Genomic DNA, 16,270 nt, shown 5'->3' with positions numbered 1-16,270 from the left:
ACAAAATTCCCTGGCATCTACTGGGCTTTTTGCCCCCTGGGGGACAGATTGGGAGCAAATGCCCCATCTGCTCCCCAGGTAGGGCAGAAAGCCTGTCATTTATGTGGGGGATGGGTGGGGCATTGGCAAGCCCATTTTGGGCAGCCCCTCCCTAATTCAGATTTCCCCCAAAATCCCTGGCATCTAGTGGGTTTTTGCCCCCCCCGGGGGTGGGGCAGATTGGGGGCTACTGCCCCCATCTGCCCCCCAGGGGGAGCAGAAAGGCTATAATGGTGGTGGGGGGCGGGGGATTGGTGTGTCCCGGGCAGCCCCCACCCTAAACAAACTTGCACAAAAAAAAAACTGGCGTCAAGTGGGCTTTATGCCCCCTGGGGGGAGGGCAGATTGGGGGCTACTGCCCCATCTGCCTCCCAGGGGGGCAGAAAGGCCGTAATGGTGGCAGGGGGTGGGGGCATTGAAGTGCCCATTTTGGGCAGCCCCCACCCTAAAAGAAATGGTGCAAAAGAAAATCCCTGCCGTTTAGTGGGCTTTCTACCCCCGGGGGGGGCAGAAAGGCTTTAATGGTGGCGGGGGGGGGCATTGGCGTGCCTGTTTCGGGAAGCCCCCACCCTAAAACAAATGCACCAAAAATATTCCCTGGTGTTTAGTGGGCTTTCTGCCCCCCCCGGGGGGCAGAAAGACGGAATTTAGTCCATTTCTTTAAGGGGGAGTGAAGGCCTTTGCCCAAGGGGCCCCTCCCTGGTGTCTAGTGGGTGGATCCCTGCTTGGGGATCACCCTCCTGGGGCGATCCCCAATCAGGGATCCACTGGGGAGGGGTGACATTGGATGGGGAGATTCTCCCCTTTCCAATGATACCTCTCTACGTGCCCGGGGGGCTGAGATAGCCCCTGAGCAAATAGAAAGTGAAACTGAAATGAGCCTAAAGGATCTTTTCAGTTTCGGTTTCTGTGCAATGTCGACAGCGCGACGTGCAAGCTGATCTTCATGGCACAGAAACCAGGGAGGGGGGCTCAGGAGCTGGAGAAGCTCTTTCCCATCTCCCAAGGTCACAGGGGTGAAATAGAAATCCCTCTGCTGTCTGCAGAAGAGGGATTTTGTGCCCCTAGCCTCATGACGGAATGGTTCCAGCATTAGCACAGGGGCACCGATTCTCATGACGGAACCATTCCGTCATGAGCATCGAAGGGGTTAAGTGCCGGTGGCGAGCACCGGAAAGCACCGGCTCTAATTAAGCACTGTCTAGGCACGAAGATCGTGCCTGTTTTCATGTAAGAACATCTTCATTAGACATGAGCCCATTTCACAAATGTACATCAAAGGGCAGAGACTTCCGGACATGTTGATTTCTGCACCTAGGTGTAGATGTCCACCTAGATGTATTTCAGAAATCCGGGCCAAGATTTATACCCAGTAGTTGTGGGTGTATGTCTCTACCTCCTTCCATGAGATGACTGGGACACACACATACAACACGAAATACAATCCTAAAGCTACTAATAGCAGCTTTAGAAGTGTATTTTGAGGGTATGTCAGTCAAGTGTAGCTCTACTTTCTACAGACAGGGATCAGTATGATATTTTTTATCTTTTCTAGATAATGCTCTGTTGGAAGCCGGAGTCCCAGTCCTGCACTAATGTCACCAAGTGCGCGACCCAGGGCTCCCCACTCAACGTTAGGCCAAGTAAGGACACCGTTTGAGATAGCCCTGCTCACCCCCTTAGTAGTTTGGCACGAGCAGCCAGGCCTATCTCCAAGGCACCAGTGTTCTGTATGTGCAACCACGCCCACAGCAACTCCCTGGTGACACCACAAATGGACTCCACACTAGTTTGATAAAAAAAAGTATAACTTCATACACAAAGATATACAAACAGACCACACAATACACAAGCCAACATAGAATAAAGGGTAATATTCGTTCTGGCTGGCTGGCAGGTTCAAATCCCAACCACCGCGTAATATTCGTTCTGGCTGGCTGGTAGGTTCAAATCCCAACCACCGCTTTCAAAATGCTATGCTTGTCCCACCCTAGCGCCTTGAGAGCCTCACGGATGAGTAGCGCGCTTTATAAACCCCCTGATTGATTGATTGATTGATATGCTGATCATAATGCTGGAATCTCACACATTGCGATAGACAAACAATGGTGCACTGCGTTACGATACAATCTTGTGCTGGGTAAAGGAGAAATAATACAATCCGTAACGATACACCCCGGTACCTGCAATTGGAGAAATAATGCAGTACGTACCACTACATTCTTGTACTGCGCAATGAAGGAATAATGCAATGCGTACTTTGCAATGAAGAAATAATGCAATGAACGCCGTTACAATCATGTACTTGCAATTAAGGAATAATGCAATGTGTAACTACAATCATGTACTGTGAAATGAAGAAATAATGAAATGCGGATCGCTACACTCCTTTACTTGGAAAGGGAGAAATAATGCAATGCATAGCGCTACAATCGTGTACTTCGTTAGGCAATAATAATGTTGGGCGTCGTAAGACAGTCCGGCAGTTCGTTAGCAGCAATATTGGCAATGTTTATTATGACAATTCAGCCTCTTTGATAACAGTTGACCCCCACACGGTTCAACAATGACACATAGTACAGCTTCTTACTCTAGCCCCTGTACTGCCACTCCTTTCATCAGTACGGGCCCAACTCTGAGCGAAGCAAAGGCACATGTCGTCAGAAGGGCTAAGAGGCTGAGAGTGTTTCCCTCCGAGCCCGCACCCCGCCCAGGTAGTAATCCACGTTACCTGGGGGCATGACCCCACTCTCATCTCTTCCTTCCGCGAACTGGGCCTTCCATGCAGAACTCTCTCAACAGGCCTCAGCGGCTCGGCCTGGCAGCTCAGCTCCTCCGGGGCTGCCGGTCCCGGCCGCGACTGTTAGGAAGGTCTCAGGTGGCTGCAGGGCACACGTACCCCACACCCCTGAGATTACTTTTACCTCGGGTGCACGTTCACCACCGCACCCTCCTGGTCTCTTCTGGCACGAAGTCACGCACACAACGCTGACGGGACTCGAAGTTGTCTTTGAGTGAACGCTCACCAGGCACTCCTTCCTGCAGTCACAGTTGGCACCAAAACACGCACACCGCGTTGCAGAAACTCACTTTCTTCCGGTGCACGCAATGATCAGCCAATCACCTACACAGTCCCAGGTTGCACCAAAGCACGCATACTGCTTTACTGAGACTTACTCCAACTCAGGTGCCCGATATCCAGGCATTCTTCACCAACGTCTTTGCCCATGACACCCTCACTGTGTCCAAGCCTCACTTCTCCTTCGGTGCACTTGTTGACCAGACGCTTCTCGCCAATGCCTTCAATGCATTCTGACACGCACCCTGCGCGTCCGAGACTCACTCCTCTTCCGATACACACGTTGGTCAGGCGCTCCTCACCAACGCTTCCCGTGCATCACGACACGCACCCTGCGCATTCGAGACTCACTCCACCTCCGGTGCTCATGCCGATGAGGCGCTCCTCACCAGCCCCTGCGGTGCACCACGACACGCACCGTGTGCGTCCGAGACTCACTTCACCTGCGATGCCCAAGTTGGCCAGGCGCTCTTCACCTGTGCTTCCTGTGCACCACAACACGCACCCAGCGCATCCGAATCTCACTCCTCCTTCGTGTGTCCAAGATCACAGGCACACCTTCTGAAGGTCTCAAGCAGCCACAACACGTGCCCCCCGCGTCGCTTGAAACTACTCTGGAAACTTTTATGTTCCTATGTTCGGGCCCTTGGGGTTACAAAACACAGCACAAAGCACAGTCTCCGTCAAGCAGGGGGACCCAGCGCCTCCAAGCACAGTCCCAAGAGCCTCTTTCTTGGTTAGAATAGCATACTGCAGGCCAGCCCTAGATCATGAAGCAAGGTTTGGTCTTTCCTCAGCAGTCTCTTCAGTTGCTCCTTCCTTAGCAGAGGTTCCTCTTGACCACGAAATGGGTCCACGCCTTTTCAGTCATTTCTGTTTCATTCCCACGTTCAGGGGTTTCAACTCTCATAGTTATACCCCTAAATGTCTTTGAAGTTTGTTGTGCTCAGGGGTCCCTGACCCCTCCCTAAATCAGTTCTGAGTGTCTCCTCCCAGTGTCACCTTTCTCCCTTTGATACTGGGGGTCTGGATCCTTAATCACTCAGCAGGAGATGGGTCAGTTGGTTTATAGCACCAGCCCGGGCCTTTTCACCTCCCAGGCTTCTCCTTCCCCTACTCTCCAGATGCAGGGCAGCCTGGTGCTATCTCAACCCCTCCTGGGTCAAGACCTCTCCCAGCTCCTTTCACCTCTCATAGCCAGACAGTCAATCCACATTCAGCAGAGACCCACAGAAATGCTTAAAGCACACAATTCATCCACTTTCTAAAAGAGTGGTTTCTGAAAAAACAGTGACAGAACACACAATGACAAAACCACTTTCATAGAAAGATGTGTTACGACACTGTGAGTTCATACATACTAAACTTCACCTCCCCATTCTAAACTTACAGGAAACTAGGCTGCCGAAACACAATACCCAGCCTCCCCCATTCTGTCCTATGGGCAGAATGGCCTTTCAGCAGTAAAAAACGAAATGGACTGTTTTTCACTGTCAGGACATAACGCACACCTTAGTATATGTCCTGCCTTTTACTTACACTGCACGCTACCCAGGGGGTACCCAATGTGTATGAAAAAGGGAAAGTAAGACGTGACAAGTAGTTACACTTGTCAGGACAACATGCTAACTTAGCAAATTGCATGCAGGACCTACACTGCAGGCCTGAGTTCCCTTCTCCGCGCGCCTTTGTATTACTAGCCCTGGCACACACAGTGCACATCACTATGGACTTTACTAGTAAGGAAAACATACCAATCCTGGCCAACCAATTACCATTACACTTTACATAGGGATCACTTGTTCTTTGACGTTGATCAGCAGTGGCAAAGTACCCAAAGCATCTAAAAGCAAATGAGGCAGAGGCAAAAAGGCATAGGTAATCACGCCAAGATATGCTAGGTCTAACATACTCTGATCCAGTTTTTTGATTAAAAAAACTTTAGAATAAACCACAATGGTATCCTTGATTAACGTGGTTTCCTAGGTTTATTAAAAAATTACCAAGGGGTAAAAGCAGGAGGCATATATTGGTGCAATGACCTTTATGCGTCACTACATGGAAATACATTTCATGCCCACATGTTCCTGTAACCCAACTGGCCTAAGGCATTCATCAAGGCCAAGTCTATATACCTCTAAACCACAGCAAGTTTGTACAAGTCACACATAGATTACCTACCTCTCAGAGATGACCTACCTCTCAGTAGAAAACCTTGTTCTCCAAGTAATCTAAGAATAAAAAGAAAAGGTAGCAGTGATTCAACATTTACATATTAATAAACGAGGGAAAAGAGTTACTATGTTCATTGTACTCTATTATGCATTCTGGGGAAAACATTTATATTGATGCTGTACCCAGAGTTGTATCTAGTTTTGAAGTAAACCTTAACAATGTCAGACAATACTAAAATATTGAAGGGGTGATTTAAAAGCATTTATTAACATAACATGCATAGGTGACATAACACGTGAGAAATCAAGGCAATTTTTACCTAGTTCTATTGTGCTACTTGCTGCATGTTCTGTTTGGGGTGGGCCTCTATTGTTGTCAGACTCTAGTTATTAGGATGACATACAATATCAGGGTTTTTGTTTTAAGGAGAAATGGGAGAAAGCATCCAGAAGTAGAAAAATCTCATTAATCTAAAGGGAGACATAGAAAGTCTTTACCACTTTTGAATATTTTGGCAATCCAACTGTGTTCTCTTGTTTTTTGGTAATTTTCTACTCATTTCGTCAAGATAGAGAGCCTACTGTGATCTTATTGTGCATCTTCGAACAGCCGGCTGGTACGATATCTACCGGTTGGGAAACTCTTTCCTTTAAACTGTCCGGATGTGAGCTGGCACCTGGTGTGCGGTCAGGAGGACCCGATCTAAATTGTGGGACAGAGTCAGGACTCCCTGACCCACATCAGGCTGCCTTATCTCCTCCCTCCGTCCCGGCCGCGCTCCCCTCCCAAGTTAGGAATGGAAAGAGAGCACCTGGTAAAGAGGGGAGGGGAACAGCACATCATTGCCGTTCTCTGGGGAGTGTCTTTCCTGGGTGTATAGATGCGTGTTAGTCTACCGCATGTGGTTCCTGATGTCTGGGCATGACCCCGGACGTCCTGATCTCATTTACACTTGCCGAACGGGCCTCACGCCTTTGGTGTCCAGGCCGGGGTGGACACGAGCTGCGCTGAGCCTAGGCCTCTGGCTTTGTCCACAGCAAGAAAGGCACACACACACACACTGGTAACTGTGTATGAGCCAAGACCCCGAGCGGTCTTGCGCTCTTTTATTTATCCCTTCAGGCGAGCCCGCCCTCTGGGGGCATGCAGGCATGTTACACTGTATAGTGCCGGCTGGGTGGCACAGTCACTACATCCCTCCAATCTTTTAGATGCTAGGTTATTATAATGTTCATGATTCAGTCTTCAAACATGTGGCACACAGAGTCTCTTAGTCCTTTGCAGGAGGCAGGATGCGGCCAAAGACTATACCTCTGGGTCCACAGAGTCATCTCCCAATGACGGTGAGCCTGCACTGGGGTTTATCTGTTCAACACCAACCGGTGTTTCTCCTTCTGGACGCATTAGCGCCGTTGCCTGATTGCTTCGTGGGTTGCTCCGTGGTACCATTTCTTCTCCCCATTCTTCTATTCCAGTCTCTTCATCTGCCACTGGGAGCCTGGCTCCCACCTTCTTGAACGATGATACGTTCCACGTGACCACCCGGGTCCTGTGCTTGGCCGACACTGTTGTGTTTCAATTTAGATTACGTATGAATTTCCCGATTCATGCCCTTATATAGGTACATTTCACATTGCCCTTATATAGGCATAGAAATCCAGTCCTTATTTAGGCATTGTCTATGCTAACCAAATACAGGCATGGCTACTTGGCATGGCTACTTACATCCGTTCATCTACGTCACAACAAGTTCCTGGAAAACCAGACTCTTAAGCCTTTAGGACTTCCCCTTGCTTGAGTATTGATTTCTCCAAGAACTCATTTATTATGCATGAACATCTATTCCTTAGGAGTTCATTCATGACGTTCATATGCCCGATTTCTACGTCAATACTGGCATTCCTAAACACCTTCAAGGTATAAATATACCTTCACTTGCATGGCAAGGCACAGTGCGGTTCGGCTACCTACTTGAACGACGCGGCTTGCCACAGCAAGTCCCGAAGGAAGTCAACTCCACAACTGACGCACTGACAGATGCTGCCATCCTTCCTTGCAGAGAATCCAACTCCAGTGTTTCTGACTTCCTTTGCGGGGTGTTAGAGAATCGAGTCCTGGGAAAGAGATACCAACCTCTCTCATTCTAAGGTATGGAGCTGATTAGAACCTAGAGAAACTTTTGGCAATTCTTGGCAAAACTAAACTAAACTAGACTATAGCTAAAAGAGCACCTACTTCTTCCCTCGTACTAGACTTAGGTAGGTACACTGGGGTAGGATTCTTTTAGAAGCACCAGTTGAGTATTTTAGCCTGTGTTGTTTATGTATGTATTTTTATATGTCATAGCTACAGACCATGTTATTACGGTATTATTTTATATTACTCTTTATGCTGTACGCATTATACTTCGCATTGTCTTACGATTGTAGAAGTTCATATCTCTTGCAGGAGAAAGAAGGCTGTTCAATAAACTCTTTTTATTGAAACGCCTGTCTCTCTATTTCTGTGCAACTCTGTAGAAACAAAGCATGCACGATTGACTGAGTGAAACTGTAATCTATTGTTTCCACGACTCTGAAGATATTTTCTGACTCTAAGGGATACAAAGTTGTCATGTTTATGCGGTTGTCAGAAACTAATCCCTTCTTGTCCATTAAAGAATGTTTCTAGTGACCTCTGAGTTAGCTGGCACACACAAGTAATTAAGTTTAATGTACTCGATAGAGACATACTGACCTCAGTCCTATGTCAAATCTATATTGTATATTATTCCAATGCGCAGAGCCTATCAGGGATATAGGAACTACACTACATGGCTCCCAACGGTTTGGTAAGGCACTAATTGAACACTAGAAACTGAAGTAACTCAGTAGTGCTTTTCTCAGAGACCCTTTTACTCGTATACTCCAATAGACGTCTGGAGTGGGTAAGGGATAATATCCGCCATAGCTGAATATGACGAAAAATCCTATGTATTAGCTTTTTGCTTTGTTCAACGTTGAAGGATACAGTGTTCCAAAAGAGTGTGCACCTTATCTTTTTCTCCTTGAAACTTGCTCTGCAACTTTCATTAAACAAATAGCTGACAACGTCAACCACATCGAAAACGGTGGAGCTGCAGGCGACAACACCTTACCAGCTTTTAACTTAACAGGTTTTTCTGAAACCGATGAGAATGCAGTAATCATCCCTCCAAATTTAAGGAGAGCCATCACTATAAACTGATAAAACATGGCCTATCATCAAGAGGTGGTAGAGCAGTTTTTGTGATAGAGGCACATGAATATCACCAGAGAGAGGTATTCTACTCATGGATAGTATTCCCTGAATCAAATCCAGTAACACATATGTTTCACTTCTACAAAGAAGATGATCCACAAGAGGAATATATTCCCTTCGAGGATATTGAAATTCCACTCACATACCAGGAGCATGAGCTCTGGTTTAAAGGTGCCCTAAAAACCTTTAATTCACATTACCAGGCTCGGTCCACTAGGTAGACCAGGAGCAATATGGCCGGTTTAAGCCAGCTATACACCTGGAGAAGTGTGGCTCACTGGTTAGAGAAGGCAGACCTGGAAGCAGAGGTCAGTCCAGGACCAGGGTTCAATTCCCGGCTCGGCGGGGTCTTGAGTCCTAAAATGTCCATGGACTCGACAATTCTCGCTCCGGTGCCTACTCGATTCATGGGTTCACACTCTGCGACTCTGGGCAATAGCTTGCTTAATCTCCACAACAGCCCCTCGCGGCGGGATGCCTGGCTTTCACCTTGCGGATACCCTGCCGGGGTTATCTCACAGGGGAATACCAGGACGGGTTCCCTAAGCAAGCGCTTAGAAACCGCTCGGTGATTTGCGCTATATAAATTCCTGTACATTTACATTTACATTTACATTTACCTCTTCCTGATATTGAAGAAATGTCAGATATAGAATTACTCACTCAACACAAAGAGTTAATCAAAATCTACAGACAATTGGATCAATATGTCATGCGGACTCTCGCAGTCCAACCTCCATTACTTATTCCACAACAAACCTTTAACCAGGGGAATACCCTTAAAATGACACCACAGACTTTACACGCAGTCATGTGTAAATTACCCGCAAAACGTGAACAAATTCCGTTCTGGATAGCTCTGAATATTACTCAAATCGAAGCAGTATTTCCTAGTACTAGCCCTCATGAAAAACACAGAATTTTAACAATCTGTTAACCAATGGGATCACACCACATCTGGAGGACTGCACTACTTGGGGTACAGTCTTCGCTACAATCTACACTACAACACATGGTGTTCCATCGATGGTGGTAATACCTGACATCCTGAAACAGATTAAAAACTAAAACGGAACATAGTCTGCTCTGAATTTAGGTATGAATTTACTGAAAATTTGTAACCAGGTCTCATCAATAACATTATATAATATTAAAGGAGAAGCAGCATCAGTGGCGATCTGCCAAAAATTAAGGGAATTTGATGTAACAGAACAACCACAAGAACTAGCCAGAATAATTGAAAAATCCTATGAAGAATTAGACAGAGACAGTTTGGGTCGGAAACCAGTAAAACCACAACTGTCTGAAAGTCCTGAAAAGGTCTTTACTAAAAACACTCCTAGCTCTTCTAAAAAAAAAGTGGGAAAATAGCAAACAACCTTCCAAAGAGAAGCGTTCTCATTCCCACGGTAGGTCTCCTCAAAAGGAGCCCTCTGAAAGGAGGTATACCCTCAGGAATAGGGATAATTTGTGAAAACCTGACGGTACCAAGATACTGATACAGGTTCCTCCTGTACCTTTCAGATATCGTCACAGACATCCGAAAGAAGAGGACGGTCAGACAACAAGGAAGAACGCGTGAATTCCAAAGACGATCAACACGTTCAGAAAAGCAAACCAAAACCTCAATACACCAAAAAGAAGGTGGCATGTCTAAAAATCAATAAGTTATGGTGAGTGGTGTCCCACCTAATCATGCACTGTTCACCTGGTGCTATGCACTTTAAGCAATACTCAAAATATTATGCCATATGTTCGTGATAATAATTCTCGCATTTATTCAACAAATCTTTGAAGTAATTTATACAAAAAGCTTATGTATGTTATTGTTTCATCATAACAATTTGCTCATATGCATGCTTTATCACACATAGAGACTTTCATTCTCATCTATGTTACATGCATTCTGAGGCTTAGTTGATGTTGGTTACCTTTAGCATGTTCACAGAAGTTTTTATGAGGTATCATGGTATCAAATGGTTTATACAGTAATGTATTATCTTTTGTAATTTCGTTGATGAATACTACACTCACATTTTGGGTAGAAAACGTCAGTGTTTACTATCATCTTCCTGTTTGTTTGATTTTGGAATTATTGAATATTGATCCTGAATACAATGAACCATGTAAATGTACCTTTTATGTTGTAGATATGGTGAAAAATTACCATTGTATAATGTTATTGTTATTTCTTTGCACTACAGAGTCTATGATACACTATTTATTTTCTTATATACATTTATTAGTCATTAGACGCATATGGGGGGTCACACCCTAGGATACAATTCACAGCATCCTTGGCATTAGGGTAGTTGTCTAATTGTGCTATATCAACATAAGAACGTATACTTGTGACATACTGCATTTTCGCGCGGGTATTACACATCCCGTATATTTGTTAAAGACATAATCTGTACCTATTTTTAGTTTGAACATATGATCACACAGCATCATTTTTACTTATATGGCTGTAGTTACCAACAAGATACAATAGCAGATACAAGTTATTATCAGTGAATTTCCCTATTCCAAGATGGTGCGCATGAACACTTCCTTGTAAAGCGGTCAGTCCGTTTTTAATTTTCACATACACATCACCACGTGTATTTCTGGATATTTTAATGGAGTCAGTCGGCATTACTCTGCATAAGACTAAACAGGTTATCAGTGAACGTTGAGATAGACGACCCGCTATTCAGAGCAAGGTAAAGTGGCAGTTACTCATCATTGCACGTTATACTGTGGACGTTTTTTTTTTTTTTTATTCATTTATTTTCATAGTCGGGAATCACACATTGCCTTCGTGAATTTCCCCATTCCAAGATGGTGCGCATGAACTCTTCCTTGTAAAGCGGTTAGTCCGTTTTTGATTTTCACATACACATCACCACGTGTATTTCCGGATATTTTAATGGAGTCAGTCGGCAGCACTCTGCATAAGACTAAACAGGTTATCAGTGAACGTTGAGATAGACGACCCGCTATTCAGTGCAAGGTAAAGTGGCAGTTACCCATCATTGCGCGTTATATTGTGCACGTTTTTTTATTCATTTATTTTCATAGTCGGGAATAACACATTGCCTTCGTTTTTTTCGTGTAGAATTCAAATATTTATGAAGATAAGGTAGGGCTATTTTTGATCTCATGGTTCATGCAATATTCTTGATGGTATTATGGTTTTTATATTGAACCACAATTATTATTTATTATTACAGCCTCAGCATTCAGATTATCAGGTATGTCACACAGATATCTTTATTGCTCAATATTTAACCCATGAGCATACATTAGTATTATTCACTGCATAAAAATATTTTTTTGGTTTGTAGAGTTGGTATTCATGGATAGTTCGTCACCAGCAGTTGAACATTAAGGTACGCCAAACATCACAACCTATTTAATCCCCCATGTCTCCAAATACATAGACACTGACACATATTATTCTCTCATTTTCTTTTTAGAACTGCCCCTGATGAAGGCACAGCTAACGTGCCGAAATGCATTGGGCTTCATGTTGATTATTTGAAATGTAAAACACAGTGAAAATGTTGTATAGATTGTTTTGCTTTCACAATTGATTTGTATATGCATATGAGCAAATTGTTATGATGAAACAATAACATACATAAGCTTTTTGTATAAATTACTTCAAAGATTTGTTGAATAAATGCGAGAATTATTATCACGAACATATGGCATAATATTTTGAGTATTGCTTAAAGTGCATAGCACCAGGTGAACAGTGCATGATTAGGTGGGACACCACTCACCATAACTTATCAATTCAAATCAGGACTGACTACCCTGAATAATCATAGCACCAGTGGAAAAGTTTATATGTTTTGGTACAATTATTTGGATTAAATCGGAGTGCTCCTCACAACCCCAATTACCAGTACTTTACCTAGTCACTCGCGGGGAGGCACCCATCATCTAATCAAGATGCAGTTTGAAACAATAAGTGGAATGACGGACAATAGGGCCACCACGATGGCTTACACCAATGATCAGGCGGATCAAATTTATTCTTTAATTAAGGAAGTGAGAAATATGGATGCACATGGGGGATCCATCAGCCAACAATTAAAACAATTGGAGTATATCACCCGACGCCAACTAAACCAGAGGATGCATGCATCCACGTTGATACAATATCACCGGGCAAAAAGGATACCCAGAGGGTTACGCTTATCCATTAAACCAATGCTTTTCCGATTCAATCTCAATTCGAAATTCATGGAGAAATGGTTCAGCATACTTAACAAGTGCTCACTGGATCTTATTTTACTGATAATTGAGGAACTCTCAAAAACTATCCGAGAGTTAGAAGAAGAAATCTATACCTTAAAATCAGAACTTGAGTCCAGAATGGAGGCAGATACCTGGAAAATCAGTTTGGACAACATCAATATCAAATTGGACAAATATGAGAAAGAACTACAGGAGGGCAAACTGAGGAAATATAAACGTGACACGATAGATTATAAATTAAATGAAGTGTACACGTGGGCTGACATCTACGCTAGACGACAGTTTATTCCTAAAAAAACATCACCATCTACACGTTCCTCAGAGGAAAGCCTTGTAACCGATAAGGAAACATCCATTCAAAGGGGACCAGTACGCACCACTCAAGATGGCAACATAATACCTCCAGAGATGTCTAGTCAAGCCACTACTAGCAGACAGGTGGATTTTTTGTCACAGGCTCAAACACCAGCACAACCACCAACGTCACAGATGGAACAGTCCACATTAAGAGGAAAACCAGGCGAGGAAACGGTCGGAAAGGAATTGAGGAGTGGCCGAACACTAACTTAGTTATCAATATCTCGTCTACCGTTCTCACTAAACAACAAATGAGTACATTAAACAGAGGACTTACATTTGTGCCCACAATCATGACTAATGAAATTGAAACGGAAGGAGCATTCTTTAGATTCATGAGGACACTTAAACTCAAACACTATTTTGAAAATGTGGTAGAATCTATAGATTCCAATCAGGACACATCGGAAAGACAATTCAAACCCAAAAGTGTTTTTCAAGCTCCAGTCTCACACAAGATGTTGGATGCTTTTGAGTCACTAGTCAAAAAGGATTTAGGTTCATTAAAGTACACAAAAACTTACCATAACAATCTAACCAAAAATCAATTGAATATCATCAATAACTTGTCCGTTGACCCGAACATTACCATACAACCAGCGGATAAAGGTGGTGCCTTGGTTCTTATGGACACGACGTATTATGAACTCAAAGTCAATGAGCATGTGAAGGATACAAACATTTATTCCAAATTACCATCTGATCCTACAATCACGTTACAACAGATGTTGCAAACTATTTTGACAACTGCCACACAACAAGAATGGATAGATGACCAGACTGCAGCATTCTTGACGCAAAAACATCCGAGACGGCCATGGATATACATGATTCCAAAAATCCATAAGCACCCCACTAACCCACCGTTTAGACCAATTGTTTCGGGATGTGGGTCTATATTTGACCCACTCGGACAATATATTGATCACCATCTGCAGGAGTTTGTACAACATTGGGGTTCTTATGTACGGGATACCACGGATTTCCTGAATAAACTCAAGTGGATTGAAGAAGGGTATCAGGATCATTGGATTATGTGTACCATAGATGTGGTGGCTCTTTACACCTCTATTCCCCATGAAGCAGGATTGGAAGCAATTGAATGGGCATTATTAAAAATGGAGCAGCTTTCTACTACCCAAAAATTTTTTTTGATGCAACTGCTGAAATTCTGTTTATATAATAGTCATTTTATTTGGCAAAATGAGTTCTATGCCCAGTTAAGCGGAACAGCTATGGGATTTGCAGGGGCTCCTGCGTATGCGAACACTTACATGGCTCATTTTGAATCACAACATCTGATGTCCAAGGATGAATGGAAGCATGTGTTGATGTATGGACGATATATCGACGACATATTTTTAATTTGGAATGATACTCAGGATCTGCTGGAATCTTTGATCAATAGATTAAACCAAGTTGATGCACGGATTCAATTCACTCATAAAATCAGTAAAGATACAATTGACTATTTGGACGTCAGAATCACGAAAACACGGAATGGCTTTGACACAGCCTTGTACACTAAGCCCACTGACCGAAATAGTGCACTTGAATACACTAGTTTCCATCCTAAGAATCTGATCAGGAATTTACCAGTTTCACAATTCATTCGCATTAAACGTATATGCTCCAATGAAGAAACGTGTCAGACTACACTTGCAAATCAAGCTCAAAAATATGCGGACAGAGGGTACCCATCAGATGTCATTACAATGCAATTGAACAGGGTACAACAGATGCAAAGACAGGATCTACTGCTACAAAAAAAGAAATCTTCACAGAACCGGATGGTGTTTGTGACTAAATACACAACCCTCTCAACACAGATCAAGAGGATTATCAACAACCGATGGGAACTGCTGTCATTGGAACCAGATTTTCATGGTATCTTTAAAGAACTTCCTTTACACGCGTACACACGAGGACCAAACTTAAGGGAGAGACTAAAGAAGAAATCACATTCAATTGAACCAACAGCCCACAAGGGCACTACACGATGTCTTAATTGCATAAACTGTAATAATGTAATTTTAGGAAATACATGCCCACACCCAACTTCAGGAAAAACCATCCAACTTAAACACTCAAGTGATTGTAACACGACCAATGTTGTGTACGCCATAAAATGTCCATGCGGAAAAATGTACGTAGGAAAAACAGAACGCAAAATCAAAGTACGTATTACAGAGCATAAAAGCCGCATCCGCAATGAGAATCTGACTTCACCATTGGTGGTACATTGGAAGGAACAACGACACACTATTTCGCAACTGAGGTTTCTCATTCTTGAACATGTGAAAATTCAGCAAGGTCTAGATAGTCACCAAAGATTATTGCGAAGAGAAATATTTTGGATTAAATTCCTCGGGACTTTGACCCCAGTGGGTTTAAATGATAAATATGACCTTTCATGTTATTTATAGCATGCATATCTGTAAATTCATTTATTGGTATTATGCGACTGCTTTATCACACATAGAGACTTTCATTCTCATCTATGTTACATGCATTCTGAGGCTTAGTTGATGTTGGTTACCTTTAGCATGTTCACAGAAGTTTTTATGAGGTATCATGGTATCAAATGGTTTATACAGTAATGTATTATCTTTTGTAATTTCGTTGATGAATACTACACTCACATTTTGGGTAGAAAACGTCAGTGTTTACTATCATCTTCCTGTTTGTTTGATTTTGGAATTATTGAATATTGATCCTGAATACAATGAACCATGTAAATGTACCTTTTATGTTGTAGATATGGTGAAAAATTACCATTGTATAATGTTATTGTTATTTCTTTGCACTACAGAGTCTATGATACACTATTTATTTTCTTATATACATTTATTAGTCATTAGACGCATATGGGGGGTCACACCCTAGGATACAATTCACAGCATCCTTGGCATTAGGGTAGTTGTCTAATTGTGCTATATCAACATAAGAACGTATACTTGTGACATACTGCATTTTCGCGCGGGTATTACACATCCCGTATATTTGTTAAAGACATAATCTGTACCTATTTTTAGTTTGAACATATGATCACACAGCATCATTTTTACTTATATGGCTGTAGTTACCAAC

At 43.2% G+C, this 16,270-nt stretch overlaps 1 protein-coding gene across 12 annotated transcripts in view; it reads right to left on the bottom strand.

Annotated features, from left to right (window-relative positions):
• Positions 1 to 16,270, bottom strand: part of LOC144822569 (interferon-inducible GTPase 5-like) — a 249,435-nt gene that overhangs the window by 11,126 nt on the left and 222,039 nt on the right. For 5 of the 12 annotated variants that reach the window (XM_078680257.1, XM_078680253.1, XM_078680254.1 and 2 more), the window contains exon 2: positions 5,318 to 5,349. The exons of 3 other annotated variants lie outside the window; for them this stretch is intronic. The gene's annotated coding sequence lies outside the window, so the exon portion shown is untranslated. Of the gene's footprint in view, positions 1 to 5,299; positions 5,350 to 16,270 lie in introns of all 12 variants that reach the window. 4 more of the 12 variants (XM_078680256.1, XM_078680260.1, XM_078680262.1 and 1 more) reach the window with 1 other exon arrangement.

This window comes from Lissotriton helveticus, chromosome 3_1 (genome assembly GCF_964261635.1).
Source record: "Lissotriton helveticus chromosome 3_1, aLisHel1.1, whole genome shotgun sequence".
In the NCBI taxonomy this organism is placed as follows: domain Eukaryota; kingdom Metazoa; phylum Chordata; class Amphibia; order Caudata; family Salamandridae; genus Lissotriton; species Lissotriton helveticus.
Note: the sequence above shows the minus strand (reverse complement) of the source record. Positions and strands in the feature narration are given on the sequence as shown.